Source organism: Elephantulus edwardii, unplaced genomic scaffold, assembly GCF_000299155.1.
Source record: "Elephantulus edwardii isolate Elephantulus edwardi_28Jun2011 unplaced genomic scaffold, EleEdw1.0 scaffold00024, whole genome shotgun sequence".
In the NCBI taxonomy this organism is placed as follows: Eukaryota; Metazoa; Chordata; class Mammalia; order Macroscelidea; family Macroscelididae; genus Elephantulus; species Elephantulus edwardii.
In genome coordinates this window covers 22,003,475-22,010,152 of record NW_006399774.1, presented here as the reverse complement: position 1 = coordinate 22,010,152, position 6,678 = coordinate 22,003,475, and the positions used below count along the sequence as shown (strand labels likewise).

The 6,678-nt window shown below is 51.3% G+C and overlaps 1 protein-coding gene across 2 annotated transcripts in view; it reads left to right on the top strand.

Annotated features, from left to right (window-relative positions):
- RPS6KA2 (ribosomal protein S6 kinase, 90kDa, polypeptide 2) overlaps positions 1–6,678 on the top strand; it is a 336,292-nt gene that overhangs the window by 7,575 nt on the left and 322,039 nt on the right. The gene's annotated exons all lie outside the window — the stretch shown is intronic.

Below are 6,678 nucleotides of genomic sequence, written 5' to 3'. Positions count from 1 at the left end.
GGTCTTACGTGATGTTCGTGACCCCATGGTGACCTGTGTGTGGAGGTCTTATGTGATGTTCGTGATGTTCATGACCCCACAGTGACCCGTGTGTGGAGGGTTATGTGATGATGTTCATGACCCCAGGCCCCTCATGGCGACCTCGTAGATGGTGGTCTTACACCGTGTTCATGATGGCTGGGTTTTCCCTCCATTTCTGAAGCGTCGTGTATTTGAACCCCACCAGGCCCAGAGCACACCTTCCGTTCTGAGCAGCCTTCTGTTGGGATCTTTTCATTGACTGGTTTTCAGAAGTAGCGGGACCAGTTGGCCTCTCTACCCGCCCTGGAGCCTGTCCACCATGGGTGACCCACAGAATCTGAAACGTGGCAGGGTTCCGGCATCATGGACACTCATGGGCCTCCACTGTGTGACAGCCTGACCGCATCGGCTGGAGCGGTCAGCAGGGGCCCAGAGGCCAGTCTGGCATCCACAGGTGTAGCCAGACTAGCCAGGTCTCAAAGAAAGCAGCCTGCAGTCTGGAGATTTTATTTTGTTTGGGTTTATTAAAAAGTCTATTAAATGTTATGTTTTGTTATGAAAAAATGAAGTGTTGGGCTTGGCGATTCTAGTTCCCCTTTGATATAGGCTGTCATCGATCTGGGACTCTGAGAGAATTATGAGTGCGTACGTCAAGCGGATGAGGACTGTGATTTAGCAGTGACTTCCAGAGGCGGGTTCCCTGCACCGAGTGGAATGCAGGCCATCGACTGCCCTCTTACACTCCAGTCCTGCGGCCAGACTGTAACGTGATATGCTCAGAAGTACTTAAACAAGCAAGAGCTGATCTCTGAACTCCTCCCAGCATCCACTTTCTTGAGGCCTCTGGCTTGGTCATCTAGCATTGTTACAAGTAGCACAGGTGACAACTTCAACAGGCGGAAGTGCCTCCTCTCACAGTTTAAGGTGTAAGCCGTGGCCACGGTGCCAGCTCTCAGGGACCCTTTCTCTGTGTGTCTCCTGGACCTAGGCACTTGCAGGGCAGGGACCTGAACCTCCCGGACACTCTCTGCACCTCGTGCTTGGTGGCATCCTGGTCACTGTGCCCCTTTGCTCCCTTCTTCCTCTTTTCTTCCATAAGGTAAGGGTGTTGCAGACCACACCCAGGGAAATGCCCCCACGTCAGACCAGGGCTGTGGTGGAGCTAAGGGAGGTGAGACTCACCTTAGCCCCTTCCAGCCTATCGACCTGAGAGCAGACCACGGGACGTGGTCACATCATCACGTAACTGCCACGTTGCCTCATGACTTCCCAAACCTGGGAACCACAGCCCAGGAAGTTTGACCCGCAGGAGGAAAACAATTCAGCCTGTACCAGCCTCCAGCGCCACACTGTCTTGTCCTCGGCCGTTTCCATGAGAGCCTAGACGTAAATCTGTTGTAAGATGATCCTAAAAACAGTTACCCTCTTGAACTGTTGGTTTTGGTCATGGACTATGAGAGATTATTACAATTTCCTGGCTGCTTTTCTTTTCTTTTCTTTTTTTTTTTTTTTAGAGAGAGAGAAAATGAATGTAGGAAAGAATCCCAAACAGATTTTGGAGTATTTTGCAAGTCATAATATTGATCTGTGGAAACAATTCAGGCAGCATTTGGAGGGATAATGAAAACTACTGTTTACTGACTGGCTCAGATAGAAAATGCTGGAAAGCCAACAGGATTTCCGTGCAGCTGGTGGATATTGTTACGGATGACGCTTTCTTCATGTCCCAGCCTTGCACTTCTGAGTGGTGTTTGCAGTTACACATTTTTGGCTCAGACAAATGCAACCCTGTTGGTCAGTGCCTCACACGGTGGGCTACCAACCCAAGGGTTAAGGGTTTGAATCCACGCTTCGCTCCTTGGGATAAGGATGAAGTGGTCCGGGAAGACCTTACAGCCTTGGGAGGCCGAGGGTCCCAGGAGTTGGAATCAGCCCCACGGCTCTGGATAGGGTTTCGTTGGAATGAGAAGCACATGTACAAAGTGTCACATCGTTAGTGTGAGCGTGTGTGAGGATGGAAACGTGATCCCATCTTTAAGGAGAGCATCGACGTCGCAGGACCGGCGTGTGTTCACTGTGCGTCCGAGGAGGACATGGCCGCTGCTCCACTTGTTAACGCTCTGACCTCAGAAATGTGCCTCTGTCCCTGTGACTGTCCCTCGGCTCCCCCAGCGGTCACTTCCCTGGATGTGGTTGTGTGTTGGTGGTGTACCTTCACGTGCGCTCTGTCACACTGACTGGATGTGTTCTGTAGAAATGCCACAATGTGCTCTGAACAGAACAGAGCTGGAGCCGGCTCAGTCCCGCTTCCAAAAGACAGAACCCAGCGGAGGGCCAGTGCCAAGATGGAAATGGCCCGGAAGCTGCTTTTGATCTGGTCCTCAGGCCACAGCTGGTGCTGGGGGTGCTGAGTGTCCCGACAGGTCAGGGCCTGTCCATCTGCTGTTGTCTTGGGGTCAGGGGCTGGTTGTCCACCTGCTTGTGCACCGGCTGCTCTGGACGCATGGACTTTCACAGGGACACGGCAGCTGTGTCCAGCGGAACATCTGTGGCCTTGCGTCTGAGGCTTCGTCTGAGGGGTTGTTTGAAGATGCTCAGTGGAGACAGACAATAGTCAAGGAAAGAAAATTCTAGAATCCAGTGCGCTCTGTGAGCAGGGAGCCCACTGCCTCGGTCATAACTCCCAGCCCCTCTGTTCTCCAGATGCATCATAAATCAACCTCACTGCTGTGAAGTCAGAACCGACCCCTGAGGAACCGGCTCGCACTGGGCCACCAGGGCTGTATCTCAGGGAGGCAGCGGCTCACCGTCCACCCACGGGGCTGCTGATGGGTTTGACCTGCCCGAGGGAGGCCACCTGAGGGCTAGGCTGCACCTTTCGACCGGCCGGGCCAGCAGATCTGTGAAAACATAATGGAATACGAGAACCAGGCAGTGCGTGTTTAAAGTGCTTTGTTAGTAATAATAAAGGCCGTGTTTGCATCTGGTCAGTGCAGGAAGCCTCCGAGCAGCTGTGAAAGGTGAGTCCTCCGGGCTCCAGGCTTGGGTCTCGTGCACTAACACCCCTGGCCCTGTGCCACCCTCACTGACCCCACCATGTGCTGGCCCATTGCTGCTGCCGCTGTGTTCGTCCATCTGCTCGATGACCTTCCCGTCTCTCTCTAGTCTTCCGCCTTCCCCAGCACGGTGTCCAATTCCAGGGACTGACCTGTCCTGACAACATGCCCTGAGTGTGTGAGATCGAGTTTCAGCATCCTTGCCTCCAAGGAGCACTCTGGTTGTACTTCCTGTCTGTTCTTTGATAGTCCGCAGGGTGTCCAGTGCTCCGCCGAGCACCACTCAGAGACATAGATTCTGCTTTAGTCTCCTGTAGTCCTTGTCCACCTTCCATGTGCTTGTGAAGCATCTGGAAACCCCAGCGTTTGGAGCTGGGGCACCACAGTCTTTAAAAGGACATCCTTGCTTTTCTGCACTTTTTGGGTTCTTGGTGGGAGATTTGCCTAGGAACTGATAAATGAAGAGCAATGCAGCAGATTTAAACCGTGAGAAGATGGGGACACACCCTGCCAGGCCCCACTGCTTCCCCTCAGTCCATCTTTCTTCCACACCAGTCAGTGTTCAGAACCCCTGCCTGTCTCTGGAAGCCGCCGTAACTAGGTCAGCTCAGTGTTTCTGTCCCTTCCAACTTTCTCACCAGGCAACAACCAGCAGCGCTCCCATCACCACGGTGCTCTAGAAACCAGGGTGTGAAGACCGGCACTCTGGGAAGGGGTTGGTGTGGCGACGTGTTTGAGGAACCCTGGGAGGGTCCTGGCATTAGTGTTGATGGAGGTGAAGGGAGCTGGGGGTCGTGTCATGGACGTGGAGCCTGGTTGCTTGGGGGGCGTCCACAGGCGACCGGGGCAGCTTCTGATGCCCGGAGACACCTGCCCTTCCCACAGGTCCATTATCACTTCACGTCCACACCTGCCAGCAGGGACTGGATGTCAGGGGCTGGCCAGGATGTGTAGCTGTGAAGCCCATGTTTTTCTGTGTTGGTGACAGTGGGCAGGGCGCTCACCTCCCGGGAGCTGGAACAGCACAGGTTAGCCTATGCTCTCTTTAACCCTCAGCTTGGTGGAAGGTCAAGTCCCAGGCCTGCGCCCAGAACCAGGCAGTGTCACCGCGTGCGCTCGCCCAGCTGCACAGATGTGATTCGAGGGCCCCAGTCCCTGTGCTGGGTGGTGTGAGGAGGGTGGCCTCTGGCTCCGTGTACGGGCTCACTCTTGTGAGGTGACAGACGGGGTCATCAGAGGACACAGGTTCTAGGGGAGGTGCGGTGTCCCGGTCACAGCCTGGAGCTGTCTGAGTGCAGCCAGCACTCAGCCCTGAAGCAGGACCCTAGTAAAACCACACTTTTTTGATGCTTCCTGCGTCATCCAAGATTTTGTTCATAGAATCCTTAAGTATTGCAATGCAAAGCTGAAATTCAGTCTTCTGTTATTTCTGTTTCTGAATTGCTAAGCTTGTTCTTCCCTCTTGGTTTTCTAACTCCACTGCCTCGCACATTTCATTGTAATAGCTTTGCTTTGTCTTCTCACGCTGCCATTTGAAATCTGTTCAGCTTTCTTACCCCATTAGTCCTTTCTCTTGGTTTGGCTTCTTTTTGTTCCAGTTTCAGTCCTTTTGGTCTTTTCTTTCTTCCCTGTCTCTACACTGATCTTTTGCTTTTGTTAATGAATGATGTCCTTCCACAACTTGTCTGGTCTTCAGTCATTAGTGTTCCGTGTGCCAAATCTATTCTTAAGAAGGTTTTCAGATCACTTGGGATGCACTGAGGTCATAGTTAGGGTCTTGTGGACTTGCTTTTCTACCACTTAAGCTAAGCTTGTGTATGAGATGGTCTCTTCCGCAGTCAGCGTCTGCCTCACTTTCACCACTGCTTTTGAGGTTCTCCAACACCTCTTCCCACAGAGGTAGTCTTTCTGATTGCTGAACTTCATGTATATATTCACCTTTATTTTTTAAATAGATATGTATGAAATCATTCATTATATACAGATCTATCATTTAATCTCCTGCTTTATGTCTGTCACCAAGGCTTCTACCAATGATCGGACCTTCTTTGTTTCCAACATTTGCATTCCAGTCACCAATTATTATGAATGCAATGCATCTTCTTGTTCTGGTTCGGTGCTGTTGAGTCAAGCACAACACATAGTGACCCTATGAACAAAAGATCTGAACCCTGTTCTGTCCTGCGCCATCCCCACACTTCCTGACACACAAGAGCCCATTGCAGCAGTCACTGTGTCAGTCCACTTGATTGAGGGTCTTCCTCTCCTTCAGTGACCCTCCACCCTTCCTAGCATCCTTATCCAAGGAATAGCAACAATGTCAGTCTGGCGACTAAGTAGGTGTGCCAGATCAAAGCCGTGGTCTTTGCAATTACTTGCTGTGCATTAGAAAGCTGGACAATGACTAGGGGTGATAGAAGGAGAGTTGATGCCTTTGAGCTGTGGTGCTGGAGAAGAGTGTTGAATATGCCATGGACTGCTAGAAGAACAAACAGGTTCATCCTGGAGAGGATGAGGCCAGGCTGCTCCTTGGAGGCAACGATTCTGAAGCTTCATCTGACATCTGTTGGGCGTGTTGTAAGGAGGGACCAGTCCTTGGAGAGGGACAATATGCTTGGGAGGGTGGAGGGACCACACAGGAGGGGAGGACCTTCAATGAGATGGGTCAATTCAGTGACTGGGGTAATGGGAGTGGGCGAGAGGCCCCTTGACAGCATATTTCCCTGATGCAGCACATCTTGTGATTTCTTAGCTGCCATTACTATGAGTGTTGACCCAAGCACAATGGACTCATTGACAACGTCAGTCTATTCTCCATCTGTCACGGTGCTGCAGGTTGGTCTGTGGTGAGGATCTCTATCTTTATGGGGATGTGATCCGTATTGAAAGCGGTTGTCTTTGATCCTCTTCAGTAAGTCCTGTGACTGGTGAAGGGTAATTACTGGTGCTGGCGTTTCGCAGGGAGGTCAAGGGACAATGGCAGGGCAAGTCGTCCTTGGATCTCTCTTGGAATTACTTCCTCAATTATTCTTATTCCTGGACATCCATTGTAAACACGATTTATCTATTACTTTTAAATTAACACCCTTTGTCATAATGTACAGCACCTGCTGGACCAGAGGGGAATGACCTCTGCAAATGGACTGTGACATCCTGCTCCCCTCAGGCCTCAGAGGGAAAGAAATACTTCCTTCAGGATCTACAGTTAGGTCAGCATCAAGTGAGCTGTCTGCTCTGGGCAAAAGTACCTTTGCAGTTGAGAACGGATCCTGTATCATCACACCAGGACTTTGGTGTGGACGGAAGGCTGTGTTTTCACACCTGTCACACACACACAGTGCTCCTGTGTTTAGACACGCAGACACTTGGTCAGGTTTTGGCAGACAGACTAATAAAGACACAAACACAACAGAAATGTTGCTGTTCCATTTCTATCGTTGTTGTTGTGGACCTTTGAATCAGAACCAACTGATCTGACCCTCCAGCAAATTTTCACAAGCTGTAAGTCACACGGGGTCGGGGGAGATTGTCCATCTCTCTTCTGTAAGTCACATGGGGTTGGGGGAGATTGTCCATCTCTCTTCTGTAAGTCACATGGGGT